General features: G+C 38.2%; 1 protein-coding gene across 6 annotated transcripts in view; it reads left to right on the top strand.

The window, feature by feature from the left end:
• LOC135841590 (protein prickle-like) overlaps positions 1 to 12,353 on the top strand; it is a 511,819-nt gene that overhangs the window by 251,461 nt on the left and 248,005 nt on the right. The window lies entirely within an intron of this gene.

The raw sequence follows: 12,353 nt of genomic DNA, 5'->3' as shown, positions 1-12,353 counted from the left end.
GGAAACTGCTCAACTTGGATTTTGGTTTTTGTGCTATTTCTCGCCCCTCCCCTCCCCTACAAATACGATTTCCAGGAAATTTGAGCTGCCTGCTGCTGTTTCCAACTGATGTAATAGAAATTTGATGTACCCTAGCTAAAAATCATGGCCAAATGACCTCAGCAAAACGTATGAAAAATTTCAAATTTTCATGTCAATGCTTATAACCTCTCCAAAAACAGCACAATGTTGGAAAAATTGAAAAAATTTTAAATGTTCTCAAATTGAAAGTTTTTTTTTGGTTTGGGTTGTTTTGTTGACTTGTTTGAACCCTTGGAGAGAAGCTCACATTCAATTTTTGTCAAGTTCAGGAGTCCTTAAAATGATGGGGTTTTATCTTCAAAATCAGTGATTATTTTATGACTACCCTTTGAAGTGGTATAGTTAGAATTGAACTGCTAGTTTTTGTACATACGAGTATTTCATGTATTCGTTACACTTGAGTAATAAAATGTATCAAAAATTATCTGAATCAAAAAATCGTTTTTGTTTCGAATACCTGCCTTTGAAAAATTTTCAAATATTTCAAATGTTTGAGCTGTTGTCAGAAGAGTTGCGCATTGACCTAAGAGTTTGAATGTTTTCCCATGTCTTGTTGAAGTCATTTGGCCATAATTTCCGGTCAAGCCCCTTTAAATTTCCAACCAAAAAAAGATTGAAAACTTCGAAAATATTAAGTTTTAAAGGTGCTTCAGTAACGAAAAAAAATGGAGTGTGTTTTCACTAAAAACAACCTCTTATGCTCCAAGTTGCTCGTCAGTTAGTCAGTTTCGGAGGGTCGATTTGTTTACATATGTTATGTAATTTGAAACATTCATCAATCATCATAATTAATGCGGCTAAATTCATATTTGTAAAAAAATCATGAAAAACATTGCTTACTCCTGTGCGTTTTCCCCGCTTTGAAAATCAACTTACAGTCTATTTTTTCTATTTCGCCTAATAATGCCTCCAACGTAGGATTTTCCTTTAGGTTGAGCTTCCTTTTTTTTATAAAATTCTCCGACACCACATTTCCTGCAAACAAAAAGAATACGATGTTGAGTAACACAGAAGTATGTGTGACTCATCGCTGGTGTGTAAGTTGGCGGTATGTATACAGACTTACTTATTTCCGTATCTTCTGTAATCAAATCGTCATCATCCGTATCGCTTTCGCTATCTTCGTCGTCGTCTTCGGAGCTGGATTCTACGGTTTTGGTTGGTTTTTTCGATTTTGACTTTTCAGCAGTTTGTTTGGTCGAAGTCCTTTTGGCATTTGCAGATGACGTTTTTTTGGTGGCTTTCTCGTAGATCTCATTTTGCTCTGCCTCGGGCAGATTCTTCAGTATGAAGGATTTTGAAGGAAGATACGTAACATTTCGAAATTAATGTTCAGGGATTCAATTTGTATTCACGGATCTTCAGATACAGTGAAAATCAATTTTTAAAGATCTACTGCACGCTCACAACAGACCCTTTTCATGTTTTCGGTTCAAAAGTTGTCTATATTGGTCGAAACAATCAGTTTACGAGGTAATACTCAGTGAAAACTGCATTTTTGACTTTTTAAACACCTGTAGGACTTATGGTTCGCGGATCGCGGAAATATCAACCTACATACACTAAATTGTGTACTTAGCCTATGTACCCTAAGTACCCTAGGTGCTGGCGCGAAAGGTCCGCACTGCCGAAGGCTGGCGCGGAGAATTCGCACTGCTAGGAGGGAGCGGGCGCGGAGATTCGCACTGCCGAAGCGGGTGCGAAAATACGCACTGCTATTGGCGAAAGTTCGCACTGCCAGAGGCTGGCGCGAAAGTTCGCACTGCAGGGAGACTGGTTGCCGGCGCGATAGTTCGCACTGCCTTAGGCGGGCGCGAAAGATCGCACTGCAAGAGAGAGAAGCAGAAAGAAAAAAGCGAGAGAGAACTAAGCAGTAAGAGAAGCGTATATTTCAACAAAGCTGGAACAACTGAATATGTAAGCAAATACAGCTTATATTTATATGATTTGTTAAAATCCTATGGACCAATGAGCAACGAGAAGACCATCCGTAAGGTGGTTTTACAATAATTTTGTTTGCTCGAATAGGGAGCAGTAAAACGATCACGACAATATTTTAATGACCGTGACTAAATATGCCTAAATACACGGCACACACATACACGCATATAGAGGGTCGCTCTTTACGGTATTACGTTTGAAACAAAACCACATACGTTTGGTCTTCTTGTTGCTCGTTGCTCTTTACGGTACTACGTATAGAATAAAACCCTACAAGACTCCCCCCCTAGAGGCGGAGCCGACTAAAAATTAGAAAAAAATTGAAAAAAATGGATTTTTCTAAAAAAAAAAATTTGAAAAAAAGTGCAAAACGTAAACATAACAAAAGTGCATTACCCATTTGAAAAAAAATAAGTAAAAATAAGAGCAAAAAATTGGGTAAAAAAAATTTGTAAGAAATAGGCAAATTTACATCTTACATGAAGTATGTTGATGTTTACTTGAGAATGGTTTAGTTTTTATTGTATTTGTATATGGTGACGAGAGTAGTAGCCCAAGATAGATGTCGCGCATGATTTTTTGTCAAACTATTTAGGTAGCCAAGGCGAGAGGGTGCCTGCACCAATCTTCCAGCACGAGTATATGTAGAGTTGGAAGAAATATTAATAGGTGTTTTATTACCCTTGTCGGCAACGCTTTGAGTTGAAAGAGAATTGTCAACTTCGTATGGTAGTGTAGACCAAGGTATATTGGCGGCTTCATTATTGTGTAGGGGAATATTTTTAATGTCCTCTGTTTCGTTTGGTGGCGCCATAAAAAAATATGCTGGCTTTAAACGGTCAATTGAAACTGTATTTTGCTTGCCATTTGCATCGAGTATAAAGTATTTATTATGGCGCTGGATAACTGGATAGGGTCCTTCATATACACAATCCAGAGGTTTCCTTGCTTTGTCAACACGTATGTATACTTTAGTACATGTGTTTAAATCTTTATGTACAAAAAATGATCGTGAGGTTTTATGCTCTGCTGGGCAAGGACGAAATTCTTTAAACCATGTTTTAAGCTGGTCTATGTATGCAGGAAGAGGTAGAGTGCTAGTTGTTGTATGAGTTTCGAAAAATTCACCAGGTAATCTAAGGGATTGGCCAAATAGAGCTTCTGCAGGTGAATAAGGAAAATCTTCTCTACACACAGAACGAAATCCCAGTAAGACAACAGGAAGAGCTTCAGTCCATGTTTTTTTATGGCATCTCAATGCCTGTTTGAGGCGGCGATGTGTTCTTTCTATGATGCCATTTGCTGAGGGGTGATAAGCAGTTGTGGTGATGTGATCTGCCCCCAAAAGTGCTATTAATTCACCATGTAGAGCTGAGGTGAACTGAGTACCCCTATCAGTTGTAACTTGCTTAGGAACACCATACCTACATACCCACTCTTCAAAGAATTTTCTTGCAACAGTTTCAGCTTCAATGTTACGAATTGGAATATATTCACACCAACGTGAGAAACGATCAATCATTGTTAGCAGATATTTTTTTCCATTACTTTCTGCTAATGGTCCAACAATGTCAATGTGAACATGGTCTAGTTTGTCTGAAAGTGGAAGAGGTTGGTATGGTGAGTGAGTGTGCCTGCTGGTTTTGTTTTTCTGGCAGGGTTGGCATGCTTTGGCCCATAAACGTACATCTTGATTGATACCTGGCCAAATATATCGTTTTTTAACCAGATTTAAAGTAGCTTTAGGACCTGGATGAGATAAGTCGTGCACTTGTTGAAAAACTTTCATCCTGAGTGTTGAGGGTACATACATTTGTTTGGGGCCATTGTTTTCATTTTCATGACACCAAATTGAAGTGCCATCAGGTAGTAAGTAACCTGAGAGCTTCAAAGGTATTAATGAAGTACCATTTTTCCAGGCTTGTAGTTCGGGACAAGTATTTTGAGCTTGTGCAATTTCTTCTGGAGTTACAGAGGCAGAGATAGAATTGATGCGACTCAGCATATCAGCAACGATGTTTGCTTTGCCAGCAACATATTTGATGTTGGTGGTGAGTTGGGCAATAGAGTCCAAATGGGCAGCTCTGCGTGCATTGTATCGCTTGTTGCTGATTGGCTGTTTTGTGTAAGCAAAAGTGAGAGGCTGATGATCAGTATACACGGTGAAATCAGGATGTCCTTCAATAAGATGGCGAAAATGCTGGACAGCTTCGTAGATAGCTAATAACTCTCTATCATAAACTGGATATCTCTGTTGTGGCTCAGTTAGTTTTTGAGAGAAAAATCCTAATGGCTCAATAGTACCATCAGGGCGCATTTGTTCGAGTACAGCCCCTATGGCAATGTCTGAGGCATCTGTAGTGAGCATGAATGGACAGGAAAAATTTGGAACTGCAAGTTGAGTGGCTGAGGCGAGTAGCTTTTTGCATTCTTCAAAGGCTTTTTTAGTGTCCTCAGTCCAGTTGACTGGAGTTTTATCTCGTTTTTTGGGATGTCCCTTAATCATGTCATTTAAGGGAGCAAGTAGTGAAGCGATATTAGGCATGTGGGCTCGGTAAAATGAGAATGAGCCGATTGCACGCCTGAGCTCATGAACATTTTGAGGTAGAGGCAATTTTAGTATGCGTTCTACGTTGGATTCAGTTGGTTCAAAACCTTCAGCTGAAACATCATGTCCTAGAAACTTGACTTTGGTTTTCCCTAGCTGGCATTTACGAGGATTAATGGTAAGACCGTATTCATGAAGTCGTTTTAGGACCATTTCAAGGTGGCGTAAATGCTCTTCTTCGTTAGCTGAGAAAATTAAAATGTCATCGAGATAACAGATGACGAAATCAAAGTCCCTGAACATGGCGTCCATAAAACGTTGATAGGTTTGAGGAGCATTGCGCAAACCAAACGGCATTCTCAGGTATTCGAATAACCCAAATGGCGTTGTGACAGCAGTTTTTTCAATGTCACATTCGCGAACTGGAATATGGTGGAATGCTTTGACCAAATCAATAACTGAAAATAATTTGGCGTGTTGTATTTTTGGCGGAACATCATTCATGTTTGGAAGTGGATAACGATCTGGTGTGGTGATGGTATTTAACTGACGGTAATCACCACAAGGTCGAAGTTCATTGGCTCCTTTTTCACGAAGTAGTAGTGGAGAAGCCCATGGAGATTTTGAGCGACGAACTATACCAAGTCTCAACATCTCATCAAATTCCTTTTTCGCCCTTACGAACATTTCATGGCGCAGGCGACGAGGTTTTGCAAACACTGGTGGTCCTGTGGTTTCAATGTAGTGCTCAACAGGATGCTTTGGTGTTTCAAGAAATGGAGCAGGTCTGATGAGAGATGGGTATTTTGCAAGTAGTTGAGAGTAGGCATCATCTGGCTGAGAAATAATGTGAACACCAGAGGTACGAGGTTTTTTACTGGTGCATTTTACAGTGTGTTGGCCAGATTCGATTAATTTTTGTAGTCGTAGATCAGGAATTAAGTTGAATTCGTAAAGAAAATCGGCGCCTATTATTGGTCTGTCTACATCTGCTATGATGAAAGTCCACTCGAATTTCTTTGAGAGTCCTAAATCGATTTTACGTGTTTCGTATCCGTAGGTATCGATGCGACTATTATTGGCACCAAATACTGAGAAAATTGGAGTTAATTTCGATTTGTTAGTGCCGTTGAATCTTGAATAGCGTGGAGGTAAGACAGAAAAATCGGAACCAGAATCGATTAAAAATTCATGTTTGGTGGTGAGGTCACGAACATGTAGGCGGCGAGATGACGAATAATGAGGTTGGTGTGCCGCTGCCACGTACCCCCGAGTTAGTTTCCCGAATTGGCCCCGGAGCCACCAGCTCCAGAGGTTGGGTTGGGTGATGGAGTAGAATTTACAAATTGGCAAGGCTGAACGCATTTAGTAGCTTCTGCTCCAAATCGATAATGATACCAGCAGTAACGATAATTTCTATTCCTTGATTGAGAACGATTTCTTGGTCTGGATGGAGATCTTCCTCTTGAGGGTGAGCGTTCCCTGGACCTACTGTCTCGGGAAGCAGTTAAAGATGCAACTTGCTGAGTAAGTTTGTTCAATTGCTCAGTTATTTTATCCAAAGTTGGGGTTGGAATTTCAGGAACGGCAGGTGTAGAAATACTAGCGATAGAGCCTGATGAATTTCCCATAATTGAGTGTAAGGAATCAGCCATACTCGCCAGTGAGTCAAGAGGTACTTTATGGATACTGATATGCTCCTGCATTCTAGGAGGTAGACGTTGAATCCATAATCGTTTGACTAATTCGTCATTGTAATAAGGACCAGCAAGAATTTTCATATCATTGAGAAGAGCAGAGGGCTTTCGGGTACCTAGCTCTACTTTTCTTAACAATTCGTCAAGTTTTTCCTCCTCAGAAACTTTATAGAGTGAAATGACTCGAGCCTTGAGTTGGTCATAGACTAAGGCCGCAGCAAGTTTCGACTCTAAAATATCGCTACAACGACCAAGTACTTCAGGAGGCAACTTAACAGTGATAGTGCCTAATTTTTCCTCAGAGTCATAAATTTGGTGAGTTTTTAACTGCCTTTCAGCAAGAGTATACCATAAGCCAGGATTCGAATATAAAAATTCAGGCAGTTGTATTTTATCTACTCTCGTTATGGTCGGAAATGTTGGTCGATGTAGAGAGAATATAGGATCCGAAATAGGAGTTTGTTGTGGAGTAAGAATAGGCATACCATTCGGATGCATGGTAGTAGGAATACTAGTTGTAGGAGTATTTATAGTTGTGCTGGGTGGTGCGGTGGTATTCATTTTTGAAAACAAAATTTTTCAATTGTGAAAAAAAATCAGAACGATCGAAAAAAATTAAAGAAATTAACCGGAACGAAAAATGAACGAAAACGAAAAAAAATTCAAAGGGGAAAGCAAAAAAAAATACTAAGCAATGAAATTTCTAAAGGTCCCGGGTTTCGGCACCACTTGTAGGACTTATGGTTCGCGGATCGCGGAAATATCAACCTACATACACTAAATTGTGTACTTAGCCTATGTACCCTAAGTACCCTAGGTGCTGGCGCGAAAGGTCCGCACTGCCGAAGGCTGGCGCGGAGAATTCGCACTGCTAGGAGGGAGCGGGCGCGGAGATTCGCACTGCCGAAGCGGGCGCGAAAATACGCACTGCTATTGGCGAAAGTTCGCACTGCCAGAGGCTGGCGCGAAAGTTCGCACTGCAGGGAGACTGGTTGCCGGCGCGATAGTTCGCACTGCCTTAGGCGGGCGCGAAAGATCGCACTGCAAGAGAGAGAAGCAGAAAGAAAAAAGCGAGAGAGAACTAAGCAGTAAGAGAAGCGTATATTTCAACAAAGCTGGAACAACTGAATATGTAAGCAAATACAGCTTATATTTATATGATTTGTTAAAATCCTATGGACCAATGAGCAACGAGAAGACCATCCGTAAGGTGGTTTTACAATAATTTTGTTTGCTCGAATAGGGAGCAGTAAAACGATCACGACAATATTTTAATGACCGTGACTAAATATGCCTAAATACACGGCACACACATACACGCATATAGAGGGTCGCTCTTTACGGTATTACGTTTGAAACAAAACCACATACGTTTGGTCTTCTTGTTGCTCGTTGCTCTTTACGGTACTACGTATAGAATAAAACCCTACACACCCATTAGTACTTATTTGTATTAATCGAAGGACCGAGAATCACCGGTCATTGTGCGCCGATTTGGCTAGAATTTTTGTTGTATACTACCTATCCGTGAAGTAGAAACATGGTCGATTTTATAAATTAGCACTGGATGAGATTGCCAAACGAGCTCGAAAAACATACTTTTTTCATCGAACTCCGTGTGTAAATTTAGTAGATAGTTTTACACAGGCCCTTCAACTTTTTTCAAGTCGAGCTTGAAATTATTGCACATATAGAACGGCTGTTGACTGCAAATGTAAATTAGGTCCGATATTATTGGTATACTTACAATCCGAGTGGTTCTTTTATAGAAAATTCATTTCCTCGTTGGGAATTGTGTACTTAGATCGTTTTGGAAGTTTATTTGCCATTACACTATAACAGTTAGTTGAGGCTTGAAATGTTTGAACCGAAGGAAGGTACGTAATTACATTAGTCCGGCATATGACAATAGGAGTAATTGCACCCCCCCCCCCGCCGATCCTCCGGGACAACTTTTTTCTTAAAGGGGACATCCTAAGGAACATTTTAAAGCAAAGTTGCCCAAAAAATAGTTGGCCTTACTTACAAAATGGCGGCCATTTTGATTGACAGGTCAGCCGAAATCGCAGATTTTGCGTTTCAACATAGGACTTGCACGAAATTTTTCAAACTTTACAAAAGTAGATCGAAAGATCATGCAAAAATTTATCATCTGTCAAAATTTCAAGTGCTAAAGTGCGTTTTTCGATTTTTGGTGAATTTTTGAAAATCGAATTTTGGCAAAAATTAGGGAAAAAATCAAAATTTTACCAAATTGACCCAGAATGCTGAAATTTGGTATATACCCTATTTTCGACATGCCAAATCGATTGGAAACGGTTTCAACCCGTTTTGAGCAGTTCTGGAGCCTCCAGCAGATTTTTGAAATTCGAAATTCCCACAAAAAATTCCATCAAATTGGAGTTGTAAAGCTGAAATTTATTCTTAAAACTAACTTCAATACGCTATGAAGTTGACTACTGATAAATTTCAAGTCGTTTTGGAGCCTCCAGTGACTTTTTGAAAATTCCTGAAGCCTCCAGCCGATTTTTGAAACTTGAAATTTTCCCAAAATTTCATCAAACTGAGATGGAGAGTCGAAATTCATTCTGCAAACCAATTTCAATTCGCTACGAAGTACTGCAGGCAAATTTCAAGTCGTTTTGGAGCATCCAGCGACTTTTTGAAAGTTTGTATGGCGTTTTTTTGGAAAATTGAAATTTCCTAAAAGTAGCTGAAAGCTTCAAAACCATTTGAAACCACCATGTAAATTTCAGCTTGCCAACTTCATTTGATACATTAATGTTGCAAGAATTTAAGGTTTCAAAAATCTACTGGAGGCTCCAGTAATTTTCAAAAAAGTCGCTGGAGGCTCTAAAATGACTTGAACCCACCTGAAGTCGTCTTCAGAGGGTGTTAAAATTGGCGTGTAGAGTAAATTTCAATTTTCCATCTCCATTTGATGAAATTTTGTGAAAATTCAAAGTTTCAAAAATCTGCTGGAGGCTTCAGGAATTTTCAAAAAGTCACTGGAGGCTCCAAAACGACTTGAAATTCACCTGCAGTACTTCATAGCGTATTGAAGTTAGTTTTAAGAATAAATTTCAGCTTTACAACTCCAATTTGAATTTGATGGAATTTTGTGGGAATTTCGAATTTCAAAAATCTGCTGGAGGCTCCAGAACTGCTCAAAACGGGTTGAAACCGTTTCCAATCGATTTGGCATGTCGAAAATAGGGTATATACCAAATTTCAGCATTCTGGGTCAATTTGGTAAAATTTTGATTTTTTCCCTAATTTTTGCCAAAATTCGATTTTCAAAAATTCACCAAAAATCGAAAAACGCACTTTAGCACTTGAAATTTTGACAGATGATAAATTTTTGCATGATCTTTCGATCTACCTTTGTGAAGTTTGAAAAATTTCGTGCAAGTCCTATGTTGAAACGCAAAATCTGCGATTTCGGCTGACCTGTCAATCAAAATGGCCGCCATTTTGTAAGTAAGGCCAACTATTTTTTGGGCAACTTTGCTTTAAAATGTTCCTTAAGATGTCCCCTTTAAGAAAAAAGTTGTCCCGGAGGATCGGCGGGGGGGGGGTGCAATTACTCCTATTGTCATATGCCGGACTACATGGAAAGAGCATGCAAAAAATCTATCATATAGCTAAAATTTCAATAATTGAATTTTTAGTAAATTTTTCAATTTCCAAGCAGCATTTTTCGATTCTTTGTGGATTTTTCAAAAACAAATTTGGGTTTACAATGAAAAAAAATCATAATTATTGTTGTAAATTGATCGAAACAACTTAAATTTTATAGGTACGTTATTTTGGACACCCCTTCCTCGGATTGAATAGAAATAGTTTTAAATTGTTTTGAGTGATTCTAAGATCTTCAGCAGACTTTGTGAGGTTAGAATTTCCATAAAATGTTATGTAGAGCTAACATTTTCTCTGTAGGTACTAGGGTGGTCCTTGAATACGTAACAACAGTAAAATCGCGATTTCTTCTGTTCCCAATCCTCAAAGTTGTGACCTCTGGTGAGAAAATAATTCCCTATTTTTTATTGGTGGGCCTCTTAATTTTCATAAATGTTCAAAAATCCAACTTCAAAGCAAAATTTTTAAAATTCAGAAATATGTTTTAACACTTTTAAAAAATCTCTTCCGAGTAAAATGAACTCTCATGAGGATATTAACCCCATCCCTAGAAAACCAAGTCGGTCCCCTAGAATATTTGAAATTCGTATTTTACATTGAATTTCAGCTATTTTAGGGGGTCAGCTTAATTTTCAATGGAAGGGGCTAAAATCGTCATGAGAGTTCATTTTACTCTAAAGAGACTTTTTAGAGATGATAGAACTTGAAATTTAAAAATTTTACACTGAATTTGTATTTTATAATATTTTTGAAAATGGGGGGGAAGGGGCACCGCAGCCCGAGTTTTTCGAAAATGAAAAAAAATGAAATGGAGAATTTTTTCTCACCAGAGGACACCACTTCGGGGGTTGGGAGGGAGGAAAATCCCAACTTCGAAAATAAGGACCAACCTAGTAGGTGAAAACATCGTTTCCCAATTGACAGAAACCGATTTTTGAAAAACGGCGCGTAATCGGTCAAGTGGGTTACTAACAAGCATCGATCTGGTTTATAAGTGCTAAAGTTGATTTGGACTGTTTTCAGGTGTGCTAAGAATTTTTTGAAAATCTTAAATTTATAAATTACTTACTATAACGTATTTCCTTAAAACTATTCGCTTGTCCAAGCATTGAGATGGTTGATGCGTCAATACCGCTTTGTTCCAACCGAATTGATCTCATGACAGGATCTTGCGGAAGGCTATTATTTGTCTGAGGCTTCAGAACGACAATCGTCTCAACATTTTGAAATTACAAGTTATGTGTAAATTTAGGCTTTCCAACTTGAAACTTTTGTGAAATTTTATGACAATTTCAACTTTCAAAAATTTGCTAGAGGTTCTAGAACTGCTCGAAACGTTTTGAAACTGTTTCCATTCGATTCGCAGAGTCGAAAATAAAATACACAACAAATTTCAGCTCTCTCAGTCAATGTAAAAGTAAATATGATTTTCTCTCATTTTTGACCTAAAAATTTTTAAAAAATTCACCAAAAATGAAAAAATGCACTTCAGCTTCTGAAATTTTGGCTGGTGATGTATTTTTTTGTCTGCTCCTTCAATAATTTTTAGCTGTGTCTGGTCCAGAAAATTTTCTGCCACTTGGACACCTCCCTTGTTAGTCTACTCACATTTGAAGGAATCAATTCGAAAATGAGGGATTGAATTTGCTAATTAATAGAGAAACAAACATTGAATTAGGTATGCATTTACTTTTATAAAAAGAATTCATATCAGATTCACCAACACCAACTGCTCCACATTTTCATCTACAAAATTCAAAAAAAAAATCTAACTCTGCAATCTGTTCGTAAATTCGCCTACGAGTACACGAACCTGCACCCTTATTTCGATTCGATTAATTCGAAAAAGAAAAAAAACAACGTTCTAAAAATCTCATCATAACCACTTGGAATTTTACGCTTCGGTTAATACATAACTCGAACGTCTTCTTTTAGTATAGTTACTCGCGTAAATATACCTGATGGGAAAAATATGAAAAACAAAATTACACTTTTAATATCAAAATAATACATAACACAATAGAAAAGTAATTATATTCGAAACAAACTGCTACCGCAACTCGAGCTGTTGAAGGATCTTTTGCAATTCAATATGATACCTATACTTACAACCTACATTATAATCGCGTACCTATACGCTTTTACAGCGCGTACCATTGCGAAGAAAGAAGCCACACAGAAGGAAGGAAAAATTCCAAGAACAATGATATAGCCTTATAAATCAAACGCATTACTCTATATACAATTTTCGAGTACCGAACAACGACGCTAAGAACAAATTCCAACTTAAATAATATAGGGGCAAAACTTTTTCAACCAGCATCGTACTACTCGCTCGTATTCTCTCTTCGAGCATTTTTTTTGTTCATTTACTCGTTCTAAGGTTAGTTTTTCAATCGAGAGAAGAAATTTTATATAGTCGACCAAGTTTGCAATATTTAAACGAC

Source organism: Planococcus citri, chromosome 3, assembly GCF_950023065.1.
Source record: "Planococcus citri chromosome 3, ihPlaCitr1.1, whole genome shotgun sequence".
Taxonomy (NCBI): domain Eukaryota; kingdom Metazoa; phylum Arthropoda; class Insecta; order Hemiptera; family Pseudococcidae; genus Planococcus; species Planococcus citri.
This window is presented reverse-complemented; position numbering and strand designations above follow the sequence as displayed.